Source organism: Stomoxys calcitrans, chromosome 3 (genome assembly GCF_963082655.1).
Source record: "Stomoxys calcitrans chromosome 3, idStoCalc2.1, whole genome shotgun sequence".
NCBI lineage: Eukaryota > Metazoa > Arthropoda > Insecta > Diptera > Muscidae > Stomoxys > Stomoxys calcitrans.
In genome coordinates, this window is record NC_081554.1 from 167,986,781 (window position 1) to 168,011,981 (window position 25,201).

A 25,201-nucleotide genomic window follows, 5' to 3' on the forward strand; every position below is an offset into this window, starting at 1 on the left:
GAATAAAGATACGATGCGAATCGGTATGTAATCAGATATAACCCCCATTTAAACCGATCCCCGGATTTGAATTCTTAGAAGCCTAAATTTTTTCCTGATTTGGCGGAAATTTGAGCCCACACCCTGTCTTATAACTTACAGTACTCAGTATCAAGTTTTATCTGAAATGGTCAATATGGTGATATAGGCCGAGCCTAAGTACAGATATCCCGATATGACTTCATGAGACCAAAATAATTCAAATACAAACTCAGTTAACAACGATACATATTTAGCAGAATCCATGGTGATGGGCACCCAAGATTCGGGCCGCACGAACTCTTTTACTTGTTTATATCTGAGGGGGAGTTGACCCTCCCCCTTACCACAATTTTCCAAAATGTCAGATTTCGACGATAGATGAGATTTTAGCGAAATTTTATTTACGCTCTTATAGTAACCTAAAAACTAATCTTTGGTTTCTAAATTTAGGGTGGGGTATTTTGAGGGACCACCCTACCCCAAAACCCTTCAAATGGGATATATGGACCAATCATGGCAATATGGGTCTCAAATGAGAGGGAGGGAGTAGAAAACAAATCTTTTATCTATTTTGAGGACTATATGTCATGGTTGCCACCCCATCCTGAAAACACCATCAAACCGGACATATTTACCTACCATGTCAATAAGGGCCTCAAATGAAAGGCATTTGGGAGTAAAGCATGCAGTGGATATTTACATTCTGGTTGAAACGTTTGAGAGACCGCCCAATTTGCAAAACACTGCCAACGGGGAGTTATATACCAATTATGGCAATGTAGAGCTCAAATAAATGATAATATAGAGCGAAAGAAGGCGCAGAGGAGCAAGCGCTTTTTATGAAAATAATAAATGGGCAAAAATTTCAAATATTTGAAAGAAGGCGCAGCGGAGCGAGCGCTGTCCCACCAGTTTTTCATAAAAATAATATATGGGCAAAATTTTCAAATATGTTGGAATAATTTACGTTTTTACTGAAACTTCAATGATTTTATAAATTTCTACCTTTATCAAAAAATATTTTGATTTTTCAAATTCGATTTGGTACCATTCATTATTGCTGCCTCATGAGTTGCCCAATGTTCTTCATTGCGTGCTTGCTCTCAAAAAACATTCAGCCGCAAATGCCACTCCTTCGATTGCGTTTTTTCCATCATCATCAGGTACTCCTCACTCTATGGGCCCCCCATCTTTTTGGTCTCTGCTTGATGGTGGTTGGTTGTGGGGGGCTGAGACACGCGTAAAAGTTCTTGTTTTCAATTTTATGAGTTTTAGAATTATGATGGGCAACATCAACATGCAAGAATCTGTCAATTGAAATATTGCTTGGTTGATGATTATTCGTTGATAATGTCACGCTGCTGTCATTGAGATGACAGATGACAGCATGAAATGTTGGGACTTAGTCATCTTGGCGATGCGACAATTTGTTGCTAATGGATTTTTGAAATTCGATTATGATCACTGTATTTCTTTCGGTCCTTCCGTGTTGCCCCCACTCCCCTACAAAGGTCAAACAATTATAATGTGCAGTTCTTTACTTTAGTTTTTTTAATGTTTAATGAATTTGAACAGAGAAGACGACAAAAATAGTTTCTTATTTATTATGAGGGTCATTTGTCATTATGTGCTTAGTCTCAATTGTTAATGATGTTGGTTGGATCGGTGTTAATTTGTTGAATGTCAAATAAAATGATCTTTTGCATTTGGAAATTGGTTAATTGGCAAAAAACTAGTTTTCGTGCAAATTAAATTAAAAAATTTTAATTTTTATGTACTGAGATCTTCTACAAGAAAACTTATACGGCCTTATATACACAACTTTATGAAGCCTTAGAATAGGTTTATATGATAAAGGAAATGTGGCAAGTAAACCTATTTCAAATCTACCTTGAGTTTTGTGAGTAAGGCCATTAACATTTTTAAAACGCCTTCTACTAAGCCCTTATCGCTGAAGATTTAGTAGTATCAAGCTTTGAAATGAATATGTCTCATTACTGACTGGCTTCCCTATATATGGCCCACGATTCAGAGATGCCGCCTTCAAACCTTAAGTTGCTGGTTGAAGACACTTCTATAGGGAGTTGCTATGGAAGTTCGGATGTCAACGAAAGGGGTGAGCTGCTTATCGAATATATTTCAGGTTGCAATCTGGGGATTTGTAATAAAGGGGATTAACCGACCTTTATTACCTGGAAAAGGCAGGAGCTCCTCGATTTTACCTTTGTATCGGAAGATATTGGGTTGCCCAAAAAGTAATTGCGGATTTTTCATATAGTCGGCGTTGAAAAATTTTTTCACAGCTTGTGACTCTGTAATTGCATTCTGGGAATTTGTAATAAAGAGGATAAACCGACCTTTATTACTTGGAACAGGCAGGAGGTACTCGATTTTACCTTTGTATCGGAAGATATTGGGTTGCCCAAAAAGTAATTGCGGATTTTTCATATTGTCGGCGTTGACAAATTTTTTCACAGCTTGTGACTCTGTAATTGCATTCTTTCTTCTGTCACTTATCAGCTGTTTCTTTAAGCTTGCTTTAGAAAAAAAGTGTAAAAAAAGTATATGTGATTAAAGTTCATTCTAAGTTTTATTAAAAATGCATTTACTTTCTTTTAAAAATTCCGCAATTACTTTTTGGGCAACCCAATATAAGCTCAAAAAATATGCGACTGAGAAGAGTTGGATGACCACAGCTTCTCTGATCATCGTTATATTAGTTTCACCCTTGGAGAAAATACTGCGGAAGTGATCCCTCGGCTAAACAGAAGAAAGGCAGATTGTGATAAATTTCGGCACAAATTCTGAACGTCTATCCCTTCTAGACCAAACAAGTAAAAGCGTTCTAAATTCGGCCGGGCCGAATTTTATATGCCCTCCACCATGGATCGCATTTATCGAGCTCTTGCCACGGTACCTCTTTTTAGGCAAACAAAGGATAAAAGAAAAGAATTGCTATGTTATTGGAACAATATCAAGTTATGGTTCATTTCGGACCACAATTAAACTGAATATTGAAGACCATAGTAGAAGTCATTGTGTAAAATTTCTGCCAAATCGAGTAAGAATTGCGCACTTTAGAGGCTGAAGAAGTAAAATAGGAAGATCGGTTTATAGGGGAGCTGTATTAGGCTATAAACCGATTCATGCCATATTCTACACATATGTTAAAGGTCGTGAGAGTAGCCGTTATACAAAATTTCAGCCAAATCGGATAATACTTGGGCCCTTTATAGGCTAAAGAAGTCAAGATCCCATATCGGTTTATGTGGCAGTTATATCAGGTTATGGACCGATTTGAACAATTCTTAGCAAAGTTGTTGAAACTTATAACAAAACACCTCATGCTAAATTGCAGCTAAATCGGATAATAATTGCGCCCTCTAGTGGCTCAAGAAGTCAAGACCCCATATCGGTTTATATGGCAGCTATATCAGGTTATGGACCGATTTAAGCCATTCTTAATACAGTTGTTGAAAGTTATAACAAAACACGTCATGCAATATTTCAGCCAAGTCGGATAGGAATTGCGCCCTGTAGGGGCTCAAGAAGTCAAGACCCCATATTGGGTTATGTGGCAGCTATATCAGGATATGGACCGATTTGAACAATTCTTAGCAAAGTTGGTGAAAGTCAAAACAAAACACGTCGTGCAAAATGTCAGCCAAGTGGGAGAGAAATTGCGCTCTCTAGACGCTCAAGAAGTCAAGACCCCAAATAGGTTTATATTACAGCTATATCAGGTTATGGACCGATTTCAACCATACTCGGCACAGTTGTTGGAAGTCATAATAAAACATTTCATGCAAAATTTCAGCCAAATCGGATGAGAATTGTGCCCTCTAGCGGCTCAAGAAGTCAAGATCTCAGATCGGTTTATATAACAGCTATATTAAAACGTGGACCAATATAGCCCATTTGCAATCCCAACCGACCTACACTAATAAGAAGTATTTGTGCAAAATTTCAAGCGGCTAGCTTTACTCCTTCAAAAGTTAGCGTGCGTTCGACAGACAGACGGACGGTCGGACGGACTGTCGGACGGACAGACGGACGGCCGGACGGACAGACGGACGGTCGGACGGACAGACGGACGGTCGGACGGACAGACGGACGGACAGACGGACGGTCGGACGGACAGACGGACAGACGGACGGACAGACGGACGGTCGGACGGACAGACGGACGGTCGGACGGACAGACGGACGGTCGGATGGACAGACGGACGGTCGGACGGACATGGCTAGTTCGACTTAAAATGTCTTGACGATCAAGAATATACATACTTCATGGGGTCTTAGACGAATATTTCGAGGAGTTACAAATTGAATGTCGAAATTAGTATACCCCATCCTATGGTGGAGGGTATAAAAAGGAAGTGGAAAGTTCGGAGGATGTAGACATAATGGTCAAGCGGATCACGAAGGCCCTGAATGAGTCGCTTATGTCAGCATGGCCATTAGGGAACTTTTGTCTGAACCGAAAATCCTTTGGGCGATAAGAAGTTTGGACTACTTTAAGTCGCCAAGCCCTGATAATGTATCACCGGTTGAATTACAAGCTGTGTCTGATAGACAGATTCATTGGCTTAGGGAGATATACTCTGCTTGTATCAGAATGTCATATATACCTGTGGGATGGAGGGACACGAAGGTCACTTTCATTCCGAAAGCAGGAAAACCTTACCACACAAAGGCGAACGATTTTCGTCCTATTAGTCTGTCATCCTTTATGCTGAAAACTCTTGAGAGGTTGATAGATACATATCTTGGGGCAAAGATATCTGGAGATCGCCTGTCGCGGCAGCAGCATGGTAGGAGAGAAACCGCAAAATACCTGAGTGTTTTGCTGAACAGGAAATTGAATTTCAAATCCAACATTTTGGAAAGGGCAAGAAAGGCAACTCTTGCCCTATACACCTGCAAGAGAGCCATTGGCAAAAGCTGGGGGTTTAGAACGCGTATCATGCATTGGGTATATACTGCAGTTGTCAGATCTATAATGCTATATGGTGTTGAGGTCTGGTGGACGCCGCTTCAAAAGTCCACCTGCTGCTCAATACTTAAACGTATCCAAAGGATTTTTTGTTCGTGTTTCACAGCCGCACTGAGGACGACGCCATCTGATGCACTGAATTTAATGCTACATCTAATGCCTCTGGACATTGTGGCTAGACAAATTGCAGCGACCACTGCCGTGAGGTTAAGGGAGCTTTCTCTTTGGTCATGTGGCGGCTACGGACACTGTGTTATCCTTGATACAATATCCGTTGTTCCAGGCAGTGTGGGTTACACCTAAGCCGCTTTTTGATAAAAAGTATTGTACCACTATTCCTGATAAAACCGATTGGAACTACGATATCCCTGGTAACAGAAGTTACGTAGATTTCCTATGCGGATGGTTCCAAACTAGACGACCAGATGGACTTAGGGGTGTACTCTAAAGATCTAGAACTGATCATACCGAAAAGGTTACCCGACTACTACTGCAGTGTGTATCAAGTGGAGATCCTTGCAATTAAGGAAGTGATGGAACGGCTAAGACATTGGGTTGCCCAAAAAGTAATTGCGGATTTTTTAAAAGAAAGTAAATGCATTTTTAATAAATTTGTCAACGCCGACTATATGAAAAATCCGCAATTACTTTTTGGGCAACCTAATATAATGTCATAACGAAAATCGGTATAAATATCTTCTCAGACAGCCAGGCAGCTATTAAATTCCTGGAGAACGTATTTCTGAACACAAAAACCGCCCTCGACTGTAACAGATCTCTCAACGAGATGGGTGACAGTTCAATATTCACCTGTTCTGGGTGGCGGGCCACAAAGATATCCCAGGGTATTGTAAAGCGGATGTGCTTGCAAGACTAGGAATTACCCTATACATTCCAGAGATACTGGAATCTATGGGTATGCCTCTAGCGACATGTAAGCTAAGTTTTCAGGACCAGGCCCAAAGAACAACGAATGATTGATGGTCACAAAGAGGTGGCTGTGAGAATTCCGAAAATATGTGGCGAAATTTAGACTTGAAGAGGTCTACTGCTTTGCTGTCACTGGCTAGAGCAGACGTCTTAGTCATTGTATCCGTCATGACAGGTCACTGTGTAATCGGAAAACATGCTGACAGACTGAAGGTTGCCATCAACGACTTTTGCAGAAGCTGTGAGGACATCGAAGAAGAAGAGACAATAGAACACCTTCTGTGTGTGTGTGTCCCACACTAGCAGTCAGAAGGAGTTCCAATTTGGGTTCTCATTTCTTTGAGAATCTGTCTGATTTAGCAGATGTGAACATTTCCAAGTAATAGGGCTTTTTAAAGCGATCTGTATGCTTCAGCGGTAGGAACTAGAAGGCATCTTCCTCCTTCTGCTCCTGTGGTATCACAATAAATGAAAACGTCTAAGAGTGTCTGATGGGCGACTGCCACTTAAACCTAATCTAATCTAAGCCCCTAGAATCTAATTTTTTTACCCATCACCATAGAATGGGGGTATGCTAATCTAGTCATTCCGTTCGTAACACCCCAAAATATTCGTCTAAGTCCCAACAAATTAAACATATTCTTGATCGTCTCGACGTTCTGAGTCGATTTAGCCATCTCCGTCCGTCCGTCTGTCGAAATCATGATAGAGGTCGAACGCGTAAAGCTAGCCGTTTGAAATTTTGCATAGATGTTTAATATTGATGTAGGTCGTTGGGGATTGCAGATCGGCCATATCGGTTTAGATTTAAATATATTGGGTTGCCCAAAGAGTAATTGCGGATTTTTTAAAAGAAAGTAAATGCGTTTTTTAATAAAAATTAGAATGAACTTTAATCAAATATACTTTTTTTACACTTTTTTTCTAAAGCAAGCCAAAAGTAACAGCTGATAACTGACAGAAGAAAGAATGCAATTACAGAGTCACAAGCTGTGAAAAAATTTGTCAACGCCGACTATATGAAAAATTACTTTTTGGGCAACCCAATAGTTCCCATATGAACTGATCTCCTGATTTGACTTCTTGAGCGTCTGGAAGCCGCAATTTTGGCTGAAATTTTCCACGTAGTGTTCCTTAAAACTTCCAACAACTGTGCCAAGTACGGTCCGAATCGGTCGCTGATATAGCTCCCTTACAAACCGATCTCCCGATTTTTTTGAGTCCTTACAAGGCGCAATTTTTGTCTGATTTGGTTGAAATTGAGCATGTTATGAATTTCAACAACTGCGTCAAGTACGGTGTAAATCGGTCTAGTATCTGATATAACTCCCATATAAACCGATCTCCCGATTTGACTTCTTGAGCCCTTACAAACCCCAATTTTTGTCCGATTTGGCTAAAATTGAGCACGTAGTATTCTGTTATGACTTTCAACAACTGTGCCAAGTACGGTCCGAATCGGTCTATACCCTGATATAGCTCCCATACAAACCGATCTCCCGATTTGACTTCTTGAGCCCCTGAAAACCGCCACTTTTTCCGATTTGGCTGAAATTGAGCACGTAGTATTCTGTTATGACTTCCAACAACTGTGCCTAGTGCTGTCCAAATCGGTCTATAACCTGATATGGCTCCCCTATAAACCGATCTCCCGATTTGATTTCTTGAGTCCTCACAGGCCGTAATTTTCATCCGATTTGGCTGAAATTTTGCATGTAGTGGTTTGTTATGAATTCCAACAACTACGCCAAGTACGGTCCAAATCGGTCTATAACCTGATATAGCTCCCATATAAACCGATCTCCCGAATTGACTTTATGAGTTCTTACACGCCGCAATTTTTGTCCGATTTGGCTGAAATTTTGCATGTGGTGTTCCGTTACGACTTTCAACAACTGTGCCTAGTACTGTCCACATTCGGTCTATAATATATATAGCTCCCATATAAACCTATCTCCCGATTTGACTTCTTGAGCCCTTACAAGCCGCAATTTGTGTCCGTTTTGGCTGAAATTGAGCATTTAGTGTTCTTTAAAGACTTCCATCGACTGTGTCAATAGTGGTCCGAATCGGTCTATAACCTCATATAGCTCCCATATAAACCGATCTCCCGATTTGACTTCTTGAGCCCTTACAAACCGCAATTTTTAGTCCGATTTGGCTGAAATTGAGCATTTAGTGTTTTGTTATGACTTTCAACAACTGTGCCAAGTACGGTCCAAATCGGCTTATAATCTGATATAGCTCCCATATAAACCGATGTCCCTATTTGACTTCTTGGGTCTTCGCAAGCTGCAATTTTTGTCCGATTTAGCTGAAATTTTGCATGTGGTGTTCCGTTAAGACTTTCAAAAACTGTTCCAAATTCGGTTCAAATCAGTCTATGACCTAATATAGCTCCCATGTAATCCGGTCTCTCGGTCATCCTTGTTCGGTTCCTAGGAGCTTTAATTTTTTGTGGTTTGACAGAAGTTTGGTATGAATAAATATAAGAATAAAATTATACCCTTCAAATAAATTTATTTTGTATAAATTTTTGGCCGAATCCATGGTGTTGGGTTCCCAAGATTCGTCCTGGTCGAACTAAGCACCTTTTACTTATTTTTGCTCATTTTAGCCGATATTTGGTAGTTAAAAGAACACTTATGACTCTTAATATGAATACGGTCCAAATAGAACACTTAGTAGAAGTGGGGCTTCACTTACCCCGATACCCTCTCTCCTTTTCCGATTTGGCTAGAATCCATGGTGGTAGTAATTCAATGTTTAACCAGACCAAATATAGCCCTTTTGAATATTTCCTACTATTTTTGATTCATTTTCTATCAAATTATTCTGTTCTTCACCTCCAAATTGATTTTGTGTAATTATTTTGTCTTTGTTACCTACGACTACGACTACCCCCACAACTACTTACAACTACCCACTTTTTGTATAACAATTAGAATTCATGAGAACAAGATGAGGCCATTAAATGCAGCATTGACAACAAAGCAAATGGAATTTCCGTCATTAATTTACCCCCCATTATATTGCTTGTCAATTATGTAGAAAATGCAAATAATAAAACATGGCTACGATTTGTGTTAACAGCAATTTTTGTTCGAATTTGGAATCCAAAGCCAACATTCCTGACGAAAAGTTGTTGGCAATATAATGTAAAATTAAGCCATGGTCAAAACATTTGGCAATGTTGAATAATGATTTGCCCCTTCCCTAACAAGTCATGGAAATTTACAACCTCCTCTACAAACCCACCCTCCACCCTCTTTCTCCTCTCCCTTTTCCCCTCTGCCAAACCCAAAGAATTTCAATTAGAATTGTTGTTGGGGAAAATAGGAAAGAAAAAGCCATGCTAAACTTTTCCATCCCAATATAGGATGGGGGGTACAAAGCCTACCTCAATCAAATAAAGCGACAAGCAAATTTATTTGTGGCCAACTTCAGAGTTCAAGCGTTCAATAGTTTGTCATCCCATTGCCTCCTCACCTCCCTCCAATTCTTCAACAACTTTAGCAATTAATTTCCCCCCATAAACTCCATAAACGAGCAATAAACAGTTTCAATAAGACTCTCCAACTTGACAAATGTGGAACTCGATAATTTGTGTTTAAAGAGCGGAAATTAAAGCAGAAAAACGCACAATTATATGTCACCGAAAACTTCAATTTCGTTGAATACAAACAACAAAAAAGACCTGAATGGTTGACTACAAAAGCATCAACTACCATGTTTGGAACATAAATAAATTCGTTGACAATGCCTTTGTTGTGGGTGATTGTGGTGAGATGCGTCCTCCTTGTCTGTCGCTTGGCAAAAAAAAGAGGCGCAACCCAAAATTGTCGCTTTTAGAGTTTGGAAGCGACCACAAAAGAGCAACAGCACAAAAATTGCGACGATTGATTTTGTGGTTAACACAATAATCATAAAATGTTCGAAATGAAAATGTGAGACATACACAGACATTAAAAGCCCAGGGAGGGTTTAAAACTACTCCAGCCTTGTGTATAGTGGGTGGAGTCGACAGAGTGTGGATTTGGAAAAGAGAGCAAAGCCAAGTCCGGGGGGAAAGCTGAAGAGTTTTGGAAAATTTCTGGGGAGTGGAGGGTTATTTTCGATTGGCCATGAGTTTTTCATAATTGTATACAAAATTGAAATTTTGATCACAGAAACGAATTATAATTTCAAAATCAAATTTGTAAATTTCTTCGAAACTTACGTTTTTTTTTTCAAATTTTTATCAATTTGTTGATAGACAAAGATGATCGTAATGGGTCAGCAAATCGTTTGGGTGTGCCAACAAACAGCACTGAGTCTTCCGTGCATTAAAATCTACTCGATTCATTCGACCCCACTCAGAAATGGACAGCAAATCATGGCAGAGTGTATCGTCCATAACCTGCCTTTTGTCCTCAATCTCTCGAAGACTCGGCCTATGGTCGAATGAGTGCGAACAAGTAAAAAGGCGTTAAGTTCGGCTTTGGATACCCACCATCTCGGGTATATATGTGAATAACCTTTCGTCAAAATCCAGTGAAAAATGCATACCTTATGCCCAATAGCAGCTATTGGGTTGCCCAAAAAGTAATTGCGGATTTTTTAAAAGAAACTAAATGCATTTTTAAAAAAACTTAGCATGAACTTTAATCAAATATACTTTACACTTTTTTTCTAAAGCAAGCTAAAAGTAACAGCTGATAACTGATAGAAGAAAGAATGCAGTAACAAGCTGTGAAAAAATTTGTAAACGCCGACTATATGAAAAATCCGCAATTACTTTTTGGGCAACCCAATATATAGACATATCACCGATTTAGATCAAATGCTTATAACTACAAGTCATTGTTCAACCGAGAGATCGGTCTATACGGCAGCTATATCCAAATATGGTTCGATCTGAGCCAAATTGGAGACAAACATCGAAGGGCCCAACACAACTCACTGTCCCAAATGTCGGCGACATCGGACAATAAATGGGCCCAAAACGTTAAATCGAGAGATCGCTCTATATGGCAGCTATATCCAAATCAGAACCGATCAGGGCCAAATTGAAGAAAGATGTCGAAGGGCCTAAGGCAACTCACTGACCCAAATTTCAGCAAAATCGGATAATAAATGCCGCTTTAATGGGCTTAAGACCCTAAATCTGAGGATCGGTCTATATGGCAGCTATATCCAAATCTGGACCCATCTGGGCCAAATTGACGGAGGATGTCGAAGAGTCTAACACAACTCACTGTCCCAAATTTCAGCAAAATCGGATAATAAATGCGGCTTTAATGGGCTTAAGACCCTAAATCTGAGGATCGGTCTATATGGCAACTATATCCAAATTTGGACCGATCTGGGCCAAATTGACGAAGGTTGTCGAAGGGCCCAACATAACTCACTGTCCCAAATTTCAACAAAATCGGATAGTAAATGTGGCTATTATGGACCTAAGACCCTAAATCGGCGGATCGGTCTATATGGGACTATATCACGATATAGTCCGATATAGCCCATCTTCGAACTTAACCTGCTTATGAACAGAAAAAGACTCTGTGCAAAATTTCAGCTCAATATCTCTATTTTTAAAGACTGTAGCGTGATTTCAACAGACAGACGGACAGACGGACGGACATGTCTAGATCGTCTTAGATTTTTACTCTGATCAAGAATATATAAACTTTATAGGGTCGGAAATGGATATTTCGATGTGTTGCAAACGGAATGACAAAATGAATATACCCCCATCCTTCGGTGGTGGGTATTATTACAGAGATTACTGTCATCCGAAAATGAGTAGATCGGATTCGATGCCTGACTCAACAGATCGCTGATGAAACTAAGAAAAAGAGAAGGAGAAAGGACAGAGTCCTGGGGTACACCTGCGGTCAATTTATGCTCATTGGATGAGAACGCATCTAAAACGACTCGTATAGTGCGATCTCTGAGAAAGCTCGAAAGCGATAAGTTTTGATAGGTGTGCACCGTGGCAGACCCTATCAAATGAATTGGAGATAGGGAGGGCCAGAGCCACAACCTTACTCTCACCCAAGTGGTGGATTGAGCGACTCCGACGTTCCGACAGAAATGGTCGTAGAGCGATTTCATGGGAATCCATACTGTTGGTCGCTAAGAAGGCCATTATACTTTAAATACCTCCGTCTTCCGTGCGTTAAAATCTACTCAATTCATTCGACCCCACTCAGAAATGGACCGCAGTAAGTCTCCCGCACGGTAGGCGAGGTTGAAAAATTTGCGTAATAGACGAGCAAGCGTCGAAGAATACTTGCATCCCATGGCAGCCAGTTGTACGCACTGGATTGACCCGATGGAATCCGATTTCTCGTCATGGGAGAGGCACATCCCGGAGTGTCTTCTCCGCACGCTTCTATTCCGTACCGGGATTGAAAAGAACCTCGGACCTTGTTCTGTTCGGTTTGTCAGCGCCGCCTCTATCATCGTTCGGTGTAGGTGATTTCCGATCTTGCTCTGGCCTTATATCACTACGGATGTATAGTCATACTGAATATATTGCAAGGTGCTGTGCGAACATAGACAGTAGTGGATCACAATCGTCGTCGCCTTCTGCGTCCTCGTCGTTGAGCTACTTTTGTAGTGATTCAATTCTAAAATTTCCCCATCAAACACATTCTATTGCATTATTTTTCAGCGACGTCAATGTCCCTTAGAACATGTGTTCTGTGCATGTCTTTTGGCTTCTTATCTCATTTTGGGTGATGCCATTTCTCAACATCTCATCAAATTTCCCACACAAAATAAATATTAGGCCTCTGCTATTATAAGAATGCCCTAAATAAATATAAACGAGCAAATGACCTGAATTCAAGGACACTGCATCCTTTTTTCAGTTAGTTATCGTGGTGTCCCTTGATGTTGGCATATTGTGTTTATGTAGCAGATCTATTGTGTGCGGCTTGCCAACATATGTTTGGTCACTATCTTTGACATTATCACAAAATAAATGAAAGAAAATATTTTAGGAAACATTTCTGGTAGATTGGGCTAATAAGGATTGTGAGCATTTGCATGGTGTTTAAATGTGGCAATTTTTTGAGAGTAATTTTTATAAACCTTAGGTTGAAGCTATGGTAGCTGTGGGTGAGTTAATTACTTTTGTGTGTTAGTTCAAAACTAAAGGAAAGAACCCCCATATGTCCTTTCTTTAGTTGTTGTGGGGTTTTTAATTTTTTTCCGATTCTATTTTTTTATACTCTTCACCATTAGATGGGGGTATACTAATTTTGTCATTCTGTTTGTAACACCTCGAAATATGCCTCTGAGACCCCATGAAGTATACATATTCTTGATCGTCATGACATTTTAAGTCGATCTAGCCATGTCCGTCCGTCCATCCGTCTATCTGTCGAAAGCACGCTACCTTTCGAAAGAGTAAAGTTATCCGCTTGAAATTTTGCACAAATACTTCTTATTAGTGTAGGTCGGTTGGGATTGTCAATGGACCAAATCGGTCCATGTTTCGATATAGCTGCCATATAAACCGATTTGGGTCTTGACCTCTTGAGCCTCTAGAGGGCGCAATTCCCATCCCATTTGACTGAAATTTTGCACGTGGTGTTTTGATATCACTTCCAACAACTGCGCTAAGTATGTTTTAAATCGGTCCATGTTTTGATATAGCTGCCATATAAACCGATCTTGGGTCTTGACTTCTTGAGCCTCTAGAGGGCGCAATTTTCATCCGATTTGACTGAAATTTTTGCACGTAGTGTTTTGGTATCACTTCCAACAACTGTGTTAAGTATGATTCAAACCGGTTCACAATCTGGTATAGCTGTCATAAAAACCGATAGAGGGCGCAGTTCCCATCCCATTCGACTGAAATTTTGCACGTGGTGTTTTGGTATCACTTCCAACAACTGCGCTAAGTATGGTTTAAATCAGTCCATGTTTTGATATAGCTGCCATATAAACCGATCTTGGGTCTTGACTTCTTGAGCCTCTAGAGGGCGCAATTCTCATCCGATTTGACTGAAATTTTTGCACGTAGTATTTTGATATCACTTCCAACAACTGTGTTAAGTATAATTGAAATCGGTTCGTAATCTGGTATAGCTGTCATATAAACCGATCTGGGATCTTGACTTATCAATGGACCAAATCGGTCCATGTTTTGATATAGCTGCCATATAAACCGATCCTGGGTCTTGACTTTTTGAGCCTCTAGAGGGCGCAATTTTCATCCGATTTGGCTGAAATTTTGCGTGAGGTGTTTTGTTCTGACTTCAAATAACTGCACCAAATTTGGTTTTAATCGTTTCATAACCTGATGTAGCTGCCATGTAAACCGATCTGGTATCTTGACTTCTTGAGCCTATACAGGGCGCAATTGTCATCCGATTTGTCAGAAATTTTGTAAAACGGCTTCTCTCATGAATTTCAACATACGTGTCTAATATGGTCTGAATTGAACAATAGCTTGATAAAGCTCCCATATAAACCGATCTCCCGATTTTGCTTCTTGAGCCCCCACAAGGCACAATTCTTATCCGAATGAACTGAAATATTACACAAAGACTTCCACAATGTTCAGCATTCATTTATGGTCCGAATCGGACTATAACCTGATATAGCTCCAATAGCATAAAAGTTCTTATTCATTATTCTTTGTTTGCCTAAACGGAGATATCGCGCATATAACTCGACAAATGCGATCCATGGTGGAGGGTATATAAGATTCGTCCAGGTCGAACTTAGCATGCTCTTACTTGTTTAAAAATAAAACTAGCAAAAATAAAAAAATAATAAATATTTGAATTTTTTTATTGTGGTTTAAATTTTTGTAGCTGTTTTTAATTATTTATTGAAAAAAAAAACTAACAAAAATTTAAAATTATTTTTTTTTTATTTTTGTTATTTTGTTTTTAATATTTTTTTTTTAATTTAAAATTTTTTTTAATTAATTTCTTAATTTTTTGTATTTAATTTTTTAATTATTTTTTTATTTATTAATTTTTTTTTCTTAATTAATTTTTTAAAATTATTTTTTATTGCAAAAAATGACAATAACAAGCACAATTCATATTTTGTTGCAAGTTTTTTAAATTTTTTTTATTTTGTTTTTAATTTTTTTAAAACAATTTTTTTTTATTCAATTATTTTTTTTTTTTAATTTTCCGTTGTATATCTATTTCGTATATTTAAGCTTTTTACGTTTTTTACCTAAGTCGAGTTAATTTACCTAAGTTTTCCAAACTATCTCTTTTTGCTTTACAACAACTGCTTATAAATCTTTTTGGTTCACTGCAATGGTTTTTCGTTTCTGAGAAATGTTTTTTATTTCCCATGAAATCGAGTTAGAGCCCTTTGTTTTAAGTTTTTTAATCCACTGTTGTTCCATTTTTGGAAAACTGCAACTATTTGTTCTACACAACAGTTTTAAGTTTCTCATAAACATTTCTTTAAATATTTTTGTGTCTCCACAACTGTTTTTCGTTTCTGGCAACTGATGTTTGTTTCGCTCAGAACTCGATAACATATGTTTATTTTCCTTAAAAGTGCAGCTGGAAGATCGAAAATTTTTATTCCCATTAGAAATAAAAGCTAGGGAGATACCGCATGCACCCACCATTATGGAAGGTGTTTCTCTGTTGACTCATCAGCTACATTAGGCAGAAAACCTTAGGCCTTAAAAAAATAATTTCTTATTATTCACTTATTTATCAATTGTTCATAGCCGTGCATCATAAAATACCAAAAATGTGTGTATAAGTCACAAGTTGTTACTAACCTTCACCACATGATGAAATCTTCTAACAAAAACTGATAAAAACAGTCCCAACTCCAAAGGCACGACCATAAAAGTCAACAAAATTTTGGCAACTACAAAAATTTGAGAATAAATGTTTGTTTAATTTGTCCACACAAAATGTTTGGCAAAAGCCTTCACCAAATTTAGTAAGAAAAAAAGAATTGAAAAAAAGTATAGCGACATTAAACAGAGCCATAAAATTCACATTTTCATTTTCGTTGCAGAACAACAAACAATTCAAGTGCCTATGGTCTTATCGATGAATTAGAAATGTTTATTTTAGTCCGTCCAATACCTTAATAACTTCGACCAGGCTAGCCATTGGATGCCTGCCTTGTTGTTAAAAATAAACTTTATTATCATATATTTGGCGTAAGGGCAAAACATGTGTATGGCGCCGTACATTGACCATTATGGTACTCAAAAAACATTTGCTATCAGACATTTTGGGGTTTATGGTGATGATGTTGTTGCTGTGTCATTTTTTTTTTTTTTGCTTTCTTTGAAACATTTTGCCTTGACTTTGTCTAAATTTTTGGATTTTTTTTTCATTTTGGAATTTTAGCGATAAGAATAGATAACAGAACGACTTTCTTATAAAGAATTTGGAAGAATTTTCTGATATTAATTTTGACTAATGATTGATTACTAAAAATTATGACTATGATGAAATTTTATTTGGTGTACTAACCAAGGACAGGCCGTAAGGTCTTATACAGCCCACAAATTTTGCTCACCTTTAAATATCATAAGAATTAATGACCCTTATTTCTTCACTGGCAAGGTGAATTAATAGCGGAATAGGATTACAAGTGACCTCACTTAACTGGGTCAAAATTTCATTTCTATAGGAAATTTTGTCAAAATTTCATTTCTATAGGAAATTTTGTCAAAATTTCATTTCTATGGGAAATTTTGTCAAAATTTAATTTTTATAGGAAATTTTGTCAAAATTTCATTTCTATAGGAAATTTTGTCAAAATTTCATTTCTATAGGAAATTTTGTCAAAATTTCATTTCCATAAGAAATTTTGTCAAAATTTCATTTCTATAGGAAATTTTGTCAAAATTTCATTTCTATAGGAAATTTTGTCAAAATTTCATTTCTATAGGAAATTTTGTCAAAATTTCATTTCTATAGGAAATTTTGTCAAAATTTCATTTCCATAAGAAATTTTGTCAAAATTTCATTTCTATAGGAAATTTTGTCAAAATTTCATTTCTATAGGAAATTTTGTCGAAATTTCATTTCTATAGGAAATTTTGTCAAAATTTCATTTCTATAGGAAATTTTGTCAAAATTTCATTTCTATCGAAAATTTTGTCAAAATTTCATTTCTATAGGAAATTTTGTCAAAATTTCATTTCTATAGGAAATTTTGTCAAAATTTCGTTTCTATAGGAAATTTTGTCAAAATTTCATTTCTATAGGAAATTTTGTCAAAATTTCATTTCTATAGGAAAATTTGTCAAAATTTCATTTCTTTAGGAAATTTTGTCGAAATTTCATTTCTTTAGGAAATGTGGTTCATTCCATTAGAAATTTTGTCAAAATTATTTCATTTTTATAAGAAAATTTAAGATTTTTCTAATTTTTTAAAATTTAATTTTATTAAAAAATTTTGTTAAAAAAAATTTCTAAAATTTCCATTTAATAGGAAATTTAGTCACAATTTCCCTTTTATGGGAAATTTGGGAAAAATTTCCCTTTTATGGGAAATTTTTTGAAATTTCACTTTTAAGGATATTTTGTCAAAATTTAATTTTTTGTGAAATTTTTTCAAAATTTAATTTTAATGGGAAATTTTTTCAAAATTTAATTTTTATAAGAAACTAACCTAACCGGGCCCGCCGAGGGGTCTTTCACTCTCTAATACCTCTTATTTGAGCTCCATATTGCCATTAGCGATAAATTAGTCCTGTTTGAAGGTGTTTTTAGGGTTGGACGGTCGCTGAGACATAAAGCGCCGATTGTCGTCTATTCCCAAATAGCTTTCATTTGAGCCCCACATGGGCATGGTCGGTACATATGTCCAGTTTGTAGGGTTTTTTGGGTGAGGTGGACACCCAAGTACTTGGATATTGTATGCGTGTTGCACTCTTACTGAATTTCTCTTGAACATTCCTTTAAGGAACAGAGAATACTTCTCTCATATCAATGAGATAATGGGAAATTTTGTCAAAATTTCATTTTTATAAGAAACTAACCAAACCGGACCCGCTGTAGCTTCTTTCACTCTTTAATACCTCTTATTTGAGCTCCATATTGCCATGGGCGATAAATTAGTCCTCTTTGGAGGTGTTTTTAGTGTTGAACGGTCCCAGATACATTAAGCCCCGAACGTCGTCTATTCCCAAATACCTTTCATTTGACATTGTAGGTACATATGTCCGGTTTGGAGGGGTTTTTTGGATTCGAACTAAAGCGTTCAGCGTCATTGACGGACATGCTAACCTCTGCGCTGCGATGGCTCCCACATGAATATTCGGGCATGCTAACTTCTGCGCCACGGTGTCGCCCACTTCATGTTACACTCCTTTAATTTGAGCCCCATATTGCCGCGGTCAGTAGAGAAGTTCAGTTTGGGGGGTGTTTTCGGGATGGAACGGAGCCCTAGACTCTTGGTCCCTAATATGGATATTCGATTCGAAGTCAACTCTCATTTACCTTTCATTTGAGCCCCATATTTCCATTAATCGGCTACACCTCATTGGCGAAATGTTTTTACACGGCATAGTACCTCACAAATGTTGCCAGCACTAGCAGAGCATAACCACCGCTGAAAAATTTTTTCCGATCTTCTCGCCTGGATTCGAACTTAGGCATTCAGCGTCATTGGCGGACATGCTAACCTTTGCGCTGCAATGGCTCCTAACATGGCATGATACCTCAGAAACATAGCCAGCATTAGTAAGGGCATAACCACCGCTGAAAAATGTTCTGATGTTCTCGCGAAGATTCGAACCCAGGGGTTCAGCGTCATAGGCGGACCTCTGCGCATAGTGGCACACTCTTCATGTTACACTCTTAATTACATTTAGTTTGAGTCTCATATTGCCGTGGTCAGTAGAGAAGTTCAGTTTGTGGGGTGTTTCCAGGATGGAGCGGAGCCCTAGACTCTTGATCCCGAAAATGGTTATTCGATTCAAGCTCAACTCTCATTTACCTTTCATTTGAGCCCCATATTGCCATAGTCGGTAGATATGTACCGTTTGGAAAATAATTTGGGAGTGAGGCGGCCCCCAAAACTTCCCAGGTGCCTTAAACCCCCAGGTGGATACCAAACTTTTGTTTTTAGGTCACTTTAAGACTATAAACAAAACTTCGCTTGAATTTCATCACCCATTTCAAAGATCGGGCGTTTTTGAATGTTGTCGTAAGGGGGAAGGTCCGCTCCCCCTTCGGATATCGAAAAAATGTAGTATCCCATTTGACCCATAGGACCTTTATACACCATCTGTGATAATTTCAAGAAGATCGGTTCTGCTTTTTTTGTGTCTTCAAGGAACATACAAACAATAAAAAAGGTCATCTTAAGGCTGCTAGAGAAATTTCTGGCCTAGGCAATATCTTGTGTTGGGGGAGGGTCCGCCCCTCTTCGGTTATCGAAAAAATTGAGTACCCCATTTGACCCATAGGACCTTTCTATACCATCTGTGATGATTTCAAGCACATCGGTTCGCCTTTTTTGTGTCTTCAAGGAACATACAAACAATAAAAAAAGGTCATATTAAGGCTGCTAGACAAGTTTCTGGCCTAGGCAATATCTTGTGTTGCCTGTCAATTCCATTGGAAAGTTTGACATTTTCTAGCATAATCGTACTCAGATCGTTTTGGCGTACGAACATCATTTGTGTTGTTTACACTGATTCAAAAAAAAAAAAAATTTGACCAAAATTGGATTTGAGTCGTAAATATTTTCGTATGACCATTTTTCACAACCTTCGGCGTGGAATGTAGGGCGATGAAGAACCATCCTATAGCACTGTGAAAAACTGATATAATGAATTCAGTTGTGGCCACTTAAAAACGAATTCCGTGAAGGTCTTCCTAAAACGGTCGTTGTACCAACCAACATTAATGACGTGCGCGAACTTATAACGCAAGACCGTCATGTGAGAAAGAGGCATCCTTTGGCATCTCTTCCACCAGCATGTAAAGTTTGTTCTCGTTGGATTCCGCACAATTCGACAATCTCTCAAAAAAGTCTCATGTAGATAAGTGTGAAGAAATGTTGAAAAAATACGAACGTGGTGCTTCAAAGAACTTTTATAAGATCGTCACAGGTGGCGAATCGTGGATCTATTAATATGAGCTCGAACCAATCACTAATCGATCCTGTGGGTCTTCGAAGACGAGCCATATCAAACGAAAGTTGTGCGTGGAAGAAGCACCTAGAGACAAATGGTCGCCTGTCGAAGAAAGCCTTGAGAAATTCGAAAAACGAACAAGAGAAGACGAATCATTATTCAACATGACAATGGGAGCTTTCACACATCGACTCAAACCAGGGCCTTTTTAACCGGCCAAATTGAATCGAATCGAATTGAAAGGTCATCCGCCGTACCGCCCTGACTTGACAACCAATGACTTCTGTTTATTCCCGCACTTTAAGATAAAATGCGTGGTCAATGATTTTCGTCGCTAGAAAATGTTGTTGAACAGTTCATTAACCATGTTTTAAATGTGTCTCAATTGGGGTGGAAAAAGTGCTGTTTTGAGCTCTTATTTACATGTTCATTATAAGGCCAGAAATTTATATAACTAAATTTTATTTTTTTTAGACTTTCACATGTTCTTGAAATGTAAAATCTTTTTTTATGCTCCATGGATCGCCCATGCTCTTCTTCAAATTGTGCCGTTTACCATATCATTATGTGATTATTTCCATTTAACTACCTTTTCGACATACATTTCTAAATGGCGATGATGATGATAAACATTATCTATGTATGTTGTTCGAGTATAGTGCTGGCAGAAGATAACTTTCACAAAACCCATTAATTTCATTTCCAAATTTACATCACAAAACGATTTGTGTTGTACGAGCCACCAAGTATGTGCAAATTATATCTATGATTATTGTCTTTTAAAAGCCAGAAAAGGAAGAACAGGTATTTAGACAGCAAAAGTAATTTAATGATACCATCTTGGGTGAACAGTGGGGGAAATGTTATACAGAAGCATTGTTTGGAAGCATATTTTGAACTCAAGGGAATGTTATGTAAAGCGTGATTTTGAAAGTGCTATAGAAAAGTTTTTTCAGACAAAAACACACATATAAATCAGAAAAATGTCCATACAATTAAATGTTTGCGGATTATTTCATGCAAATGTTGACCGTGACTACGTCTCAAATGGTCCATCCGCTTTGTCCAATTTTGGCATACTCTTTCCCACATTTCGGCCAGTATCTCACGAATACATGCTTCAATGTTGTCTTCCAATGTCTACATTGAAGCAGGCTTGTCTGTATAGATATGGGCTTTAACATAGCCCACAAAAATAAAGACATTAAATCGCACGATCTAGGTGGCCAACTGGTCGGTCCCGAGCATGAAATAAAATGTTCACCGAACTCGCCTCTTAATAAGTCCATTGTTACGCGTGCTGTGTGGCATAGCAAGTCAAGCTCTTGCATTTTGCGCAAAAAAAAAGTTGGATATCACCTCACGGTAGCGCTCACCATTCACAGTTACGTAACGATTCGCATTATCTTTGAAGAAGTACGGTCCAATGATGGCACCAGCCCATAAACCGCACCAAACTGTGACTTTTTCTGTATGCATTGGTAGCGTTTGCAATGCTTCTGGCTGATCTTCACTCAAAAATCCACAATTTTGCTTATTTACATAACCATTGAGCCAATAATGAGCTTCGTTGCTTGAGAAAAAGAAGCGCGCGATGAACTTTCTTAACAGAGCATTTTTTTTTGATAATAAGATTCAATAATTTGCAAGCGTTGTTCGTTTGTAAGACGATTTATGGTTAAATTATAGACCAAACTGAAAATATTTGACAGTGAAACAAAACACGAAAGGTGCGTGAGCTGTTTAAATCAATGTTGCCTTGAAGATGAAAGCTAAAAAATCACCCTTTATTATTTTTTAATTATTTATTGGTTATAATTTTGCTTATTTTTTGTTCATTACTATCTATTTTATTTTATATATTTTTTTATATCCACCACCATAGGATAGAGGGTATATTCATTTAATCATTCCGTTTACTACACGTCGAAATATCCATTTCCTACTCTACAAAGTAGATATATTTCTGATCGTTGTAAAATTTTAAGACGATTTAACGATATCCGTGTGTCTGTTCGTCTGGCCGTCCGTATGTATTTCCGATCGTCGTAAAATTCTAAAACGATTTAGCGATGCCCGTATGTCTGTCCGTCTGGCCGTTCGTATGTACTTCAGTTGTAATCACGCTACTGTCTTTAAAAAATGATATATTCAGTTGAAATTTTGCACAGTTCTTAAATGGGCCAAATCGGACTATATTTGGATATAGCTGCCATATAGACCAATCTGGCGATTTAGGGTCTTAAGCCCGTAAAATCCGCATTTTAATTGGTCCAAAGTCCTTGGGGCGGAAGTGGCCCGGTTTCCCAGCCTTGAGAATGAAAGCGACCTTAACCTCCCGCCAGTCTGCACCAAGTCAAGCAAATAACCGCAAGCACCAAGAATACCTACCAGAAGCCTCATGGCATACGGCCTTGCTCTCTGCAACATTTTTTGTCCGATTTCGCTGAAGTTTGAAACAGGAAGTTGTACTAGGGTCCCCGATATCCAAACCGAATATGACTCATATCGGACCATATTTACATATAGCTGCAAGTTTGAAACAGGAAGTTGTACTAGTGTCCCCGATATCCAAACCCAATACGGCTCATATCGGACTATATTTACATATAGCTGCCATATAGACCGATGTGCCGGTTAAGGGTCCGATTTCAATGAAATTACAAACAGTGAGTTGTTTTCAGCCTCCCGATATCCGACTCAAATAGGGTTCAGATCGGTCTATATTCAGATATAGCTGCCATACAGAGCGATCTGCCGATTAAGGGTCTTGCCCATAAATGCCCTTAACTCCATAAAACCTCAATTATTACTCGATTTCGTTAAAATTTGAAATAGTGAGTTGTGTTAAGCCTCCCGTTATCTGGCCCAAATATGGACTATATTCAGATATATCTGCCATATAGACCGATCAGCCGATTGAGTGTCTTAAGCCCATAAAAGCTACATTTATTACCCGATTTCGGTGAAATTTGAATCAGTGAGTTAGAGTCAAGCTCCCGACATCCGACCCAAATGTGGTTCAGATCGGACTATATTTAGATATAGCTGCCATATAGACCGATCTTCCAATTTAGGGTCTAAATCCCATAAAAAATGGAGTTTGTTGCCTTATTTCGCTGCAACTGTGACTTGTAAAACAGTTCTCGGGAGACCTGAACCAAATTAATCCAGATCAGTGCCCATTTTCATATTACTATGGATATGGAATGGTGAGGATGGTTAATTTATCCGTTGTGGTGGGTATCCAAAGTTCGGCACGGTGGAACTTAACGCGTTTTAACTTGTTTTATTTTAATAATATTTTGCCTCATTAAGAGTTATTGTTTTTGTTTAAAATTCTTTTATAATTCTATTTTTTTAATTTTTCTATTCAACTATGCTATTATTTTACATTTTATTTCATTTTTATACCCTCCACCATAGGTTGGGGGTATACTAATTTCTTCATTCTATTTGTAACACCTCGAAATATGCGTCTGAGACCCCATATAGAATATATATTCTTGATCGTCATTTTAAGTCGATCTAGTCATGTCTGTCCGTCTGTCTGTCGAAAGCACGCTAACTTTCGAAGGAGTAAAGCTAGCTGCTTGAAATTTTGCATAAATACTTTTTATAAGTGTAGGTCGGTTGGGATTGTAAATGGGCCAAATCGGTCCATGTTTTGATATGGCTGCTATATAAACCGATCTTGGGTATTTACTTCTTGAGCCTCTAGCCTTTGCACGTAGTGTTTTGGTATCACTTCCAACAACTGCGCTAAGTATGGTTCAAATCGGCCCATAACCTGATATAGCTCCTATATAAACCGATCTCCCGATTTGACGTCTTAAGCCCCTGGAAGACTCAATTTTCATCCGATTATGCTGAAATTTGCCATGCGGTGTTCTCTTATGATTTCAAACAACTGTGCCTAGTACGGTTAAAACATGTCAAGAACCTGATATAGCCCCTATATAGACCGATCCCCCAGATTTGACTTCTTGAGCCCTTACAAACCGCGATTTTTATCCGATTTGGCTGAAATTTGCACATATTGTTCTGTTAAGACTTCAAACAATTGTGGCAAGTAATATCCGAACTGGTCTATAACCTGATATAACTCACATAAAAACCGATCTCCCGATTTGACTTCTTAAGCCCTTACAATCCTCAATTTTTATCCGATATAGCTCTCATATAAACCGATATCCCAATTTGACTTCTTGAGCCCTTACAAGCCGCCATTTTTGTCCGATTTAGCTTAAATTGAGCATGTGGTTTTTTGTTATGATTTTCAACAACTGTGCCAAGTACGGTTCAGATCGGTCTATAACCTGATATAGTTCCCGTATAAACCGATCTCCCGATTTTATTTCTTAAGCCCAATTTCCCTCTCCTAAACTATGCGTCGTAGAGGGAAATGGGCCTTAATTCGTGACTCCATCAGAAATCCATTAAAAATCAAAATTTCACTTGAAAAACTTAAAATGGCTGTATCTCCTAAACTATGCGTCGTAGAGGGAAATGGGCCTTAATTCGTGACTCCATCAAAAATCCATTAAAAATCGCAATCTCTCTTGGAAAACTTAAAATGGCTGTATCTCCTAAACTATGCGTCATAGAGGGGAAATGGGAAAATCCTCTAAAAATCGCAATTTCTCTTGGAAAACTTAAAATGGCTGTATCTCCTAAATTATGCGTCGTATAGGGAAATGGGCCTTACATGGCCCAATTTTTGTCCGATTTGGTTGAAATTTTACATGTAGTGTTCTGTTAATTGTATTGACTTCTTGAATCCTTGCAAGCCGCGATTTTTATCCGATTTGTCTGAAAATTTGCACATAGTGTTCTGTTAAGACTCCCAACAACTGTGCCAAGTACGGTTCAAATCAATCAAGAACATGATATATTGTAGTTCACATATAAAACGATCTCCCGACTTGACTTTTGGATTTTGCTAAAACTTTGCATATAGTGTTCTGTTATGACTCTCAACAATAACCAGATATAGCTCCCATATTTTAGCAGAATCCATGGTAGTGGGTTCCCAAGATTCTGTCCGGCCGAAGCGTATAATTCTTTTTTTTATGTTTTATTTTTTAAATTATTATATTAAAGAAATTTTGCCTTAGCTGTTCCTATATATTTCTTCCCCACTGTACCTATGAAATAATGAGAGAA

At 38.1% G+C, this 25,201-nt stretch overlaps 1 protein-coding gene across 2 annotated transcripts in view; it reads left to right on the forward strand.

The window, feature by feature from the left end:
- LOC106088696 (uncharacterized) overlaps positions 1-25,201 on the forward strand; it is a 94,744-nt gene that overhangs the window by 40,154 nt on the left and 29,389 nt on the right. The gene's annotated exons all lie outside the window — the stretch shown is intronic.